Source organism: Phycodurus eques, chromosome 15 (assembly GCF_024500275.1).
Source record: "Phycodurus eques isolate BA_2022a chromosome 15, UOR_Pequ_1.1, whole genome shotgun sequence".
Classification (NCBI taxonomy): domain Eukaryota; kingdom Metazoa; phylum Chordata; class Actinopteri; order Syngnathiformes; family Syngnathidae; genus Phycodurus; species Phycodurus eques.
Genome location: NC_084539.1, coordinates 7,836,112 through 7,848,150, shown reverse-complemented (window position 1 = coordinate 7,848,150; position 12,039 = coordinate 7,836,112).

The window sequence follows — 12,039 nt, the reverse complement described above, 5'->3', positions numbered from 1 at the left end:
ATCGACAATACGTATGTATACATAAAGAACAATGAAAAAATGTCTTTGCAATGGCTTCCTTTTAAACAGTTGGAGGGCATAAAAAAGCTATACAACAATAAAATAATAACATATAACAGGACACAAAATATATACACAATAATACATAATTAATGATACAATTTATCTTAATAGAAGCTAGAGAATTCTTACAACACTGACAGGTAACAGTTGAAGGTTAGGATAATATTTATGCTGTATGTTTGTACCCATATCTCTCACTTGAAATGATTTAATGGTGGATGCTGAATATTAACAGTACAATCCGGCAACCTAACGAAGTATTAACTGCTGTTTAAACAGTGTATCAAAGATTATTTAATGATCAATCAGTCTATATGTACATTCTAGGGAAAAAAGGTAGAGTAGAACGTAAAAGTAGGCATATTTTTTTTTAAATCTAAACTAAACAATGTGCCTTCGAAGTATTTGTTGGTTCCTATTAGACAGGGATGTGAAGGAACAGAAAGAAATGAGAACTGAGCACACCTGGGACTCTAAATATTAAGTTGGGGGAGAAAAAAACAAAAGAGAAAACAATATAACAGAAGAGAATGAAAATGATGGAGATACTATATGAGCTTCATAACAATAAAAATATTGAACAACCAAATTCAATTTAAGTTCAACTAAAAGGATTTAAAATGCACACGCAATGTCACACATAATACAAATATTAAATCAAATATATTTATTCTGGCGGCACGGTGGACGACTGGTTAGAGCGTCAGCCTCACAGTTCTGAGGACCCGGGTTCAATCCCCGGCCCCGCCTGTGTGGAGTTTGCATGTTCTCCCCGTGCCTGCGTGGGTTTTCTCCGGGGACTACGGTTTCCTCCCACATCCCAAAAACATGCATTAATTGGAGACTCTAAATTGCCCGTAGGCATGACTGTGAGTGCGAATGGTTGTTTGTTTCTATGTGCCCTGCGATTGGCTGGCAACCAGTTCAGGGTGTACCCCACCTCCTGCCCGATGATAGCTGGGATAGGCTCCAGCATGCCCGCGACCTTAGTGAGTAGAAGCGGCTCAGAAAATGGATGGATGGATATATTTATTCTCTAAACAATACAGTATTAGTCACTTTTGGAAAATACATGCATAGAATGATCAAATTATGCATACAGTATCATTCAATCCTGATTAGTCCTGATTTTTTTTATAAAGGTATATCGTGTATGAGTCCAAAAGAACAACAACCAAAAAAAAAAACCTTCATTTTTTGTTCATGGGCCTGGATGTTTAAAAGAGTTGTTCTTTACAAATCACTAAGATCAAGAAAAGGCCACGGCAAGCAACCAGAAGCAGGAATAACCTTTGGTTTGAATAGTGTAGAAACGGCAATATAAAAGCTTGGTCACTGCAAGTGTTCAGCCCTGACCTTGGAGCAGGCAGAAGTGTTTTCTCTAAGGACATGCAAAGAATAATAAACTAGTTGCTGTGGAGGATGGAAAGTCTCTAGCCCTGGCCAGGGACGTAATTATTGCATTGCAGGCTGAAGCTACAGCCTGTTCGTCATGTTAGTCACTTGAAACAAAGGGGGAGAAAAAACACAAACATAAACCTTGATTTTTATCTTGCTATGGTTTGATATTGTACACTTTATGACATTTTGACATGAGTCGAAGTAAATTTACAGCAAAAACTGTCTGAAAAATGGGAATGTTTAGTAATTTTTTTTTTTTTTCATGGGTGTCAACTGCTGGGATTTTGAAATATATTATTATTATATTATATACATTGAGCATATGATTTCATTTGTCAGATGTGAAGGTGAAATATATATTTGTCTGATGATTTGGTTGTTTTGTGTGTTGAATAATAAAAAACAACAACAACTACACCACCTATTTATGTACATGATACTTTAGCAGCTAGGTAGCATAGCAAGAACACAAACTTTGGTACGCATCACATTAAAAATGTGGACACATGAATTTACTTTCTGTCATCATTTGATCTCAATAGAACTGTCAACTCCCCTGCCCAAGAATAGAAATGGTACAGTCCCTTTCCCGATCAACTGCAACTTGACATAGCTTCAGTTATTCAATATTAATAATATAACATATAATATTATGAGGAGCTCTATACATTGTAAGAACTGGTATACCATTTTGGAGACATTCTATGCAATATTGGGTTGTTCGTCCCCCTGCCACAAAGTTGGTACAATCCTGTATCGCTTTGACTCGACATTGAGCACAAACGTTTCTTTAATTTGTGGAGTGTTGCTGCAACACCCACAAATGAGGCGACAACCAACGTATCTGTTCAAGCCGTTTTCTGTTTATGCTCTAAATTGTGTTTCACACTGTAACCCCAATTGAGACTTTGCAGTGTGCCTTCATATGTATTTTCACCTTTAAACTGTATATAATGTTTTGTAATTATTGCATTAGTTTCCTCCCACATCTCCAAAACAGATTTTCTAAGGGGCAAATACAAATACAAAGACAACAAATTCTATTGTGTGATATACTGTAGTGACAAACAAACAGTCCATTATATCATAGCACATGGTGAACAAACGGTTCAAAACAGACTAAAAACAGGAGCTGCGATTTTGCACAGTTACTATGCCTCACTAACTCTTTAAACAATGATATTGGAATTTGGATTTGGTCTGTCTTTCACCAAAAGTCATTTGGGATAGGACCAACTCCCCACAACCCCGACGATTTTGAAAGAAAGCTTTAGAAAATGGATGGATGGGTTCCAAATACTGTATCTTGCTGTGAATAGTGGTTGCTATTTCTTAACCCCGCTTGAGACTTGGTAGAGTACAAAAAAAGTAAACTTGTAAGTTGATGCCCCCATAAGTCAAGGCACCACTTCATGTGCTATTGATGTACTGTATATCATTGCGTGGTTTTCCTCCCATGTCCTAAAAATACGCTTCTTCACTTAATTGATGACTCTGAATCTAAATGGCCCACAGATGTGATTATGATTGACAGACGGACAGTCTGGGTTGTCAGTCAGTTGCCAGTCCTCTCATTCGACCCGAATGAGCACAAGTGGAATAGAAAATGGGTGGGGATTTGATGCTTTTGCTGTCAATAGTATTTGCTATTTCTTAACCTCGCTTGAGACTTGGCAGAGGGCTTTCATATTTTTTTTCCCTCCTACAGTATAAAATAGCAATAAATATGGACGCATGGATTTCCACCCACACCCAGAAGCATACGACTTGGACCATTTGAAGACTCTAAATCAAAATTGTCCATAGGTGTGAATGTGAGTGGTCATGTGCATTGTGATTGACTTTAATGGTACGTTCACACCGGAAATGAACTTTCGCCCTGCGTCCCTCGCACGAGTTTGATCGCGGGAGTTATTTATACACACCGAACATGCATTCGCTTCATTTGCGCCACACTGATAAGCTCCTCCTACCTCAGTCCTCTTAGCGGATCGTCGACAAGCTCGCACACGACAACGGTGAGCTGTGAGCGGGGCCGATCCAAGCCAATGTGGCACCCGCGGCGAGATTTAATATGGCGGCCCGCTCTACCACATATTTACATAAGATTACAAGAAAGGTCGAATCGCAGTAGTTTTTAACATTCCTTTTAATTGATAAGATAACATGCCACAAAATTTTAAATAGAACATTTTCTTCATTTCATTACTGTTTCGTCACTGCCAAACAAATCATGCGAGTCACTTGCTATTACGACACCTAATGGGATAAACCAAAAGAAGTAACAACTTGACCTCTCGCTCACATTTTCCCTCGTTTTTTTTCTTCTTCCTTGTGTTCTGGACAATTTTGGCCATTTTGACAAGCTTCCAAAGTTCTCAGGGGTCACATCAATACATTGGCCCTCAGCAGAGGAGAGAGTATTTGCTATTATCATTTGTAATAATATTAATGGGGCATTTCTTTAAATCTGAATCTATGTTTTCCATGTTAAAAGTTAGTTGTCAAGTTATTACAACTACTGTACGTGCAGCTTCCCCACTTGAAAGAGATTGATTCGGCGATGGAAGATTTCATCTGGATTTTACTAAGTGACCAAGAAACATTTTCCTTTTGTCTAAATTCATTTTGATATAATGAAATTGAAGGTGATTTCCCCACCCAAATGTTTTTTCTCAGAAAAACGATAATCCCCCCCCACTCCCCCTTACAACCTTACTATTTGATATCCTCACTTTATGGGTAGGCTGGCCTTGGCTGTGAGCACATGGTGAGCAGGTATGTCTGGTTCCTTTGATTTAGCTTTTTCTTCCTAGTTCTTCTCCGCTTCCCCGCAACCGCAACGGTGCGTTGTGAGCAGCCACAGGAATGAAGACACCACTCAATTGGCTGCCACAACGTCGTGTCATGCAAATTTGTGGCTAGAGTTGAGAGATTTGAATGAGAGTGAATTAGCAAAGAACTGAATTTTCGCGTTTGCCCAAATCGCGTCGCGTCAAACTCGTCATACGCGTCACCCGGAACGGATTCTCACCTGTTTGTGCATTTGCTTTATTTATAAATACGTCACGTGACTGATTCACTTCACATCGGGTGTGAACGCAGCATTAACTAGTCCAGGGTGTACCCAGCCTATCGCCCGAAGTCTGTTGTGATAGGGTCGTTACCCACAATCCTAACGAGGACAAGCGGTTTAGAAAATGGATGGATGGATGCTCTTTTTCAGGAGTAGTTTGCGTTGATATGTTGACCATCAATCTTTCCAGACGTCTGGAAGTGACAATATTCTGTTGACCAATCAATGGGTAGTCTTGGTTTTGGCGAACCAAAAGCAAATGGTACTTGAGAGTAATTGGTAGACATAGGACGTTTCAGAATCATTTACACCCCCACAAAACTATTTAAGATGATCCTTGTCTTCTCGGGGTGGAACAAATATTGATATCATGATGAATTGCATCATTTTCTCTTACAATATAATATCAATACACAACAGTTAATCTCGGAATAGGTGTTAGCATTATTGCAATAATATCCTGACCCAAGTTACTCTTGCCACCTCTAACGTCCACACACCATGGACAGCAGACCACTTCGAGTCCATGAAATCGGACATTTCAAATGAAAATAAAATACCTCGGGGCGGAAATTGAGAAAATGATGAATCAGTTAGGGACATTGACTAGTGGTAAGACAGGGAAGAGATTAGGAGATAATAGGGGAATTGTCTTTAGTTCAGGTTGTCATTGAATCCTTCCACTTTGGGTCAGCTTCTGGGGCCATCGACTTAATCGGTAATGACGACTCAAAGTAGAAGGCTAGGCCGCATCCAGATGAAAGTGCTTGTCAAATTACCCACAGAGCATCGATCCGCAATCGATCCACACTCTGGCCGAGATAGGAGAGTGGGAACGGGCGCTGAATGGCATCTTGTTGCACAGGTTAAGGCAGTTGTAACTTCTTTGGTATGGAGACCAAATACATGTATGTCCATAGATAAATGGCTATTTTTTATTATTATTTTTTTAAATCTAACAATACAAACTGGCATGTGTTTCTTTATCCCAGGGGTGGGCAATTAATTTTCCAAAGGGGCCATGTGAGAAACTAGAACATTATTGAGGGCCATGCCAACCTCAGTTTTGTTCCATGTTAATTTAATGTATTTATTTAAGCATTGAATTGTATTTTTTAATAAGGTGCTCCTTATGTATATATGGAATATGTTGTTATTATTAGGAAATAATATATATATATATATATATATATATATATATATATATATATATATATATATATAAATTGTGCTGACATTATGAGCACCACTAACTCTTACGGCCATTCCAACTTCCAAATGATTATCAGGGAAAATCCCCTTTACCCTCCACAATGTGGCAAAGTGGGCAACACTGAAGACATAAGTCGCTCTTCTTGCATGTGGTACAGTGCTACAATTTTTTTGAGGTACGAACCGTCAATCGGTCGAGTGTTTGCTTTGACTTGCGAGTGCAAACTTGAGAAAAGAGCACTTTATGGTGGCAGGTAACTCAACTCACTTCACAACAAGCGGCAGTTTGGCAGATATAATTAGTCAATTTTCTTCAAAAAACGATTACCATTTAACCAATGGAGGGTGAGGAGGACGAGTCAGGCCAATGCAATGCTATGAAATAGGTGCTCTAATGGGATTTTGTATGAAATATATATTAGATGTTTATCCTGTTTGTTGTTTGGTAGATTTTCATTTGAGTCAAGAGGCAGAAACAATGAAAGCAGTCTTAACACAAGCTGAGACAGAAGCGCTCCCATATGTTTGCACACAGTTGGATGTGTGAGCCACATGAAAAAAAAAAAGAAAAAGCGGGTGAAGCATATGTGATCAACACAACTTGAGTCACGATTCCTTTGGGCTGCAGATTTGGCTGGCAGGCAACACAATGTAACATGTCACAAGAGAGGCTCTTTAATCATGGCAAGCTGCCTTTGTCTGGCATTAAAGCGCGCTGTGTTCTATTTCTGAAGGTGGGATAGCATTGCTACAGGTATGACTGATGATTACTAGCTGGGGGCCAAGCCACTGAACAATGAGCCACTGATTGTCTTGCCTTGAATGAAACTGCTGATGCCAATCAGCTAATGGATATGCTCAATTTATCCGGCATTCTGTGTTTAAAGGATTGCTATGATCATATCACATATATGAGGCCAGCGGCTATAAATGAATCAGATATGGTTCCAACCCCTGGCCACAAGTTAAGTGACTCGAGTCTGCATTCAAACACTGGAAAAGTGTGGTTGTCAGGTTTCTTTAGAACTGGGCTAATTATGGAAATCCAGAAAATTTAATTCAGTTATACACATTTTACATTAAAAAGTCACAACAGAAGCCTACATAAGCAGCAGCAAGTTGTGTAATTCTCGTCTTAAATGGATGAATGCAACCTGTAACTACTATGGCTCTAAGTGGAGCAACTACCGTATTTTCACGACCATAAGGCGCACTTAAAAGTCTTACATTTTCTCCAAAACAGACGGGGCGCCTTATAATGCGGCGGCGCACCTCACGTGTGCACCGAGTTCCAAAACCTATAAATGTTGTTGTGACTTTAATGAGCGCTCCGCTTGACTGACTGGGAGGATTTCCTGCCGACACGCTGCTTATATAGAGGAAGGCGGACGTGACTGAGGACAGCATGCGGACGTTAAGGGGGAAGGGATGCGCGTGACAGAGGACGCTAAAGATACGCCCCCAGTAGGTATATAGTTCCGGTATATGCATCAGTTTGGCTACGGACCCCCGAAAATGGCAACTACGAAGAGACATGCTTACGAAGCACAGTTTAAACTGCAAGCTATCAGTTATGCAGAGGAACATGGGAATCGAGCAGCCGCGAGAGAATTCAAGATCAATGAATCCATGGTTCAAGTGGAGGAAGCAGGAAAACGAGCTTCGCCAAGTCAAGAAGACAAAGCTGAGTTGGTATTATCTGGTTCCTGGCGTTTGGTTGTTAAGAATAGACTGACAGCACTCTACCGTTTGAATTCTGTCGCGGGGGAGGAATTCTTCATTGTGATTTCAACGAAACAATGAGAAAACCTATCCATGTTTTTATGTGGAGGCACTGATCCTCACTCTTTTGTGTTTGGTGATAATTAAAATGATTGAGAATCTCATTAAGAGGCTGACTTTGACTTCGTTATAGGATTTTTGTTAAACTATATTTTCAAAAACGAGCCAATCGAGACCACTTGAAGCATCTACTTGCATCACTCACATGATCAATTCTAATACCCGAACTCCAGACAAATCATTTGAGTAAACGGCAAACTAATTCTGAGGTCGACGTTGTTTACTTTAATTTTTAACTGGCTTTAACTCTCCCCGGATAGCATCTGCACTGTGAAGAAAATTAGATGTCAATGAAAGACACTTTCAGTGTGATTTACGGCTCCTTTGGATAGTTGTCTTGGCGATAGGTGGTGACAACCACTGTGCTTAACAAGTCCCCATCGGGGGCAGCATGAGGGTGTCTCTAAAATGAGCATACATACTCCGAGGTAGGACCATCACCATGCCATCTGTCGTCACTCCACAGGAACATAACCAGCACCATTTATTGCACATATGATTACTGGTTGGCATCTTTTTTTTCTTGCTCTCTCTTGAGTAAGCCATCTGCTCAGGAAAGGTGAGAAGGGATTTGTGAAATGGAAGAGCATATTGATTCTCTGTTTTAACAAACAGAGAATCTTAGCATTTGGCTATGCTTTGAATTGCAAATGTGTTAATTCAGAGGCAGTTATCAGCAGCATTTTACTCGTTATGGTAAACAGTGATACTGTTTATTGTCCCCCCCTGTAGAATGAAAACATTATGAGTATCTGCAGTCTGTTTTTTTACATGTAAAGTCATATGCAAGTTTTACTTCATGCATTTGCACCAGCGTAATTTAATAAGATCCGTTTGTATTATTTTGGCTATTCAAATGTAGATAGTAAAATGTAAAGTACTGTAAAATAGTAAAACTTTACTTGTAAAATCATGGAAACAGTGGCTAGAAAACAACAACCGCCATCATTAAAATAACAATTAAAATCATAATAATAATTGCCCAAATATATTAATGTGATGAGTACTGCAACAAGAATAATAGTATTATACATATTATATAGACACGTCGTTAGCCTAATAGCATAATTGCCTAATTAATTTTTAGCTGACTGTCAGATTGTCAATAAAAAAATACCAATGTGCTTGCGAGAAACGTTTTTTACTTCATGTCTGTGTAGATTCTCAGTCATCCAGGTCAATTCTTATTTTATTTTTTTTTCCCCCCAAAATGTCGAGAAATGGCTTTGGCAATTATGTTATTACGCTAATGATATGTTGTTTTAAAGCTTTTATATTTGAATAAGTTACATCATTATTTATGTTCAAATTACTGCAACTACAACCATCCATCCATTTTCTTTTCACTAGGGTCGCGGGCTGCTGGAGCCTATCCCAGCTATCTTGGGGCGGGAGGCGGGGTACACCCGGAACCGATCGCCAGCCAATCGCAGGGCACATAGAAAAAAACAACCATTCGCACTCACATTCACACCTACGGGCAATTTAGAGTCTTCAGTCAACCTACCACGCGTGTTTTGGGGATGTGGGAGGAAACCGGAGTCCCCGGAGAGAACCCACGCAAATTTTTTTCTACTCATTTTTCATGCCGTGTACCTTTAGTTTTTTATTATCCAGCATGTGAATTACTCTTCAATTAGTTCTCATTTTTAATTCCTGTTTTCTGTTACTGTCAATTAAACTCTAAATTTTGTGATAAAGATGAGGAGATTCCTGATAAATAATGAAATCATAATTCAAATAGCTCAGTCTGGTGACATTAACAATCCAGCAAATTTACCCTCTTATTTTATGCTGCTTCATCTCGCAGAAGTGTACTTAATGTGCTGATCCATTAGCTAGCCCCCTCATTCCAGTGTCTTATTACCATATTTGAGATGGCATCTTCAGCCTTGTGCATTATGTATAGCCCACATCTCAGTGATATGCACCCTCTGGGTTCCTGCGCTGTATATTCTTTGTATTTTTAATGCTCTCCCCAAGAATCTCATTTTCTCGGTAGGACTCATTTAGGCTGCACGATTCACATTGCACATTCCAACATGGCCATAACAGCGACTCTGTAAATTGGTACTGTGGCTCCGGGGTTTTGAATTTGACGGCTGACTTTGGACTTTTGGGTGATGAGGTGAAGCTAACTTCCCCACCTTTGAATTCTTTCTTTTCTTTGGAGCAAAGTGAAGAAGAAATCACTTTTTAAGTGGTGGAAGTGGTGCTCTGTATAATGATTGACATGTAGCCTGACCAGTGAACATTGACTAAAAAGATGGCAAATGTACAGTCAGATCACACAGGTATTCTAAATCTGAAACAAATGACAGTTCCTGGCCAAGAAGAACAACGCCGTGCTGGAGAAACCTCCCTACCCACCCGAGTTTTCTCCGTGTGTTTTTCTTTCTTCCCAAGCCGAAGGGGGGGTCTGCAAGGGGACCCGTTTTAAAGACATGGACGACATCAAAATTGCCATGATGAGTCTTGGAGGATTCCGGATGAATCCTTGTAGGAGTGCCTGAATTCATTGGAGAAAAGGTTGGGAAAGTGGGTGAGGTTCTGTTTGGGCTCGGTGTGGGGATTTTGAAAGACGTAGTTTGTAGCTTGGATTTGAAATATATCTTCAGTGGCACCAGTCCCGGAGCTTTTCTGATACACCTTTTATAATGATTTACTTGGAGACCGATCAATCGACAGTGACTAATTGTACACAGACAGAGTGGCATTAAATAGATCGCTGGTACTCTGTATGAGTGACATGCAAATGACAAATTAAAAAAAAAAAAAAAAGACTGACATTATAACAAATCTCTGGTGCTCCATATAATGATTGACATGTAGCTGGATCAACAAACAGTGACGAATAATTGACATCTACACACACTGAGCGACATGACGACTAATCATCTGTACTTTATATGACGGACCTGAAGACCGACCATTGAACAGTGACTAATGATTGACACAGAAACACTCTGAGTAACATCATGACTAATCTTTGCTGCGCTGTACTATAAAGTTTGACGTGTCAAAAAAAACAAAAATAAAAAAACACTGACTCGTGATAAATGATTAACATGTCTGAGTGTTATCACCACCAATCATTGCAGCTTCATATTAATAAAAGATGTGTTGCCCGACCAATGAAGAGTAAATTATGTTTGACGTCCACACACTAAATGACATCACGCAGATCACGGGTGCTACGTATGACTTACCTGTACACTGACCAATGAACAGTAACTAATGATTAGCACAGACAAACACTGAGTGATATCATGCAGATCACTGGTGTTCTGCATAATGATTGACCTGTAGACCTACCAATAAACAGTCATTAAAGACAGGGTATGCAAGTTTTCAAAAAGCAAGCAAGATTTGAATGTAACCTCACTCCGCCTCCCTCCGAGTCACGGGCCGAGGCCACGCCTCTCATCAGCGTGCACGCGCAAGTCACCAACTGGCTTTCCAGTGGTCACCTCATAGCCAGTTAGCCATTTCCAGCATGTCACTTACACCGGTAAGTAAAATTGACATTATAGTTAAAAAGCTATACATATTAATATAATACAAATATAACTAAAAATGTCAGGTGAGTTTATTATATCCTTTGTTGTTCAGAGTTCCCAAGAGGAGAGCACGGCTATTGGTGACCCCGCCCAACTACAACTCCTGGCCGAGTCCATCTCTGGGTAGCAGACGAGGAGGTACGCTATGCACTGTGTAATAGTCTATATTAATTGCATATAATTGTATATATAAATACTATACATAAACAGGGAAGTGATTCACAACAGTGGGATTTATTAATTTTTTTTCATTTGAGCTCAGCTGCGTCTAAGAAGAACTGAAAGGTACTGTCACTCATTCTGAATTTCCAGCAAATAACAAATGAGCAGCCAGCATCAGGCAGCGCCACCGCCAGGTAGGGGAAGGACTGAATTGAACTGAATGTCTCGAAGAACTGAAAGTAAAGTGAATGTACTGTCAGCCACGAGTGCTTCGTTCGTTGAACTTCGTCGTTCGCGAGCCGCCAAGGAGAGACGTACTAGTACGTATCTAGTAAACTGTCCTGCCGTGATTGACTCGAGCAGAAGTTCACTGCAAACTAGTACGATGAGTGATTCGTTCGCGCAAGGAACACATGTTTTGCAGTGACCATACTCATGAGTGATTTTAACCGTTTGTCCTCACGGGGATAGCTTTCACTACGCATCAATTTCTCCAAGCTAACAGCTAAAGTTGAGTCAATCAAGAAAAAAAATCCAATGAATGTAAATTAATAATAAATGTATATATGTACACATACATATTATCCCCTCTGTGTCTCTAATGTGATTATTAAAGCTTTTTGTTTAATAATAATAAGAACCGGCACGGTGGATGACTGGTTGGAGCGTCAGCCTCACAGTTCTGTGTGGAGTTCGCATGTTCTCCCCGTGCCTGCGTGGGTT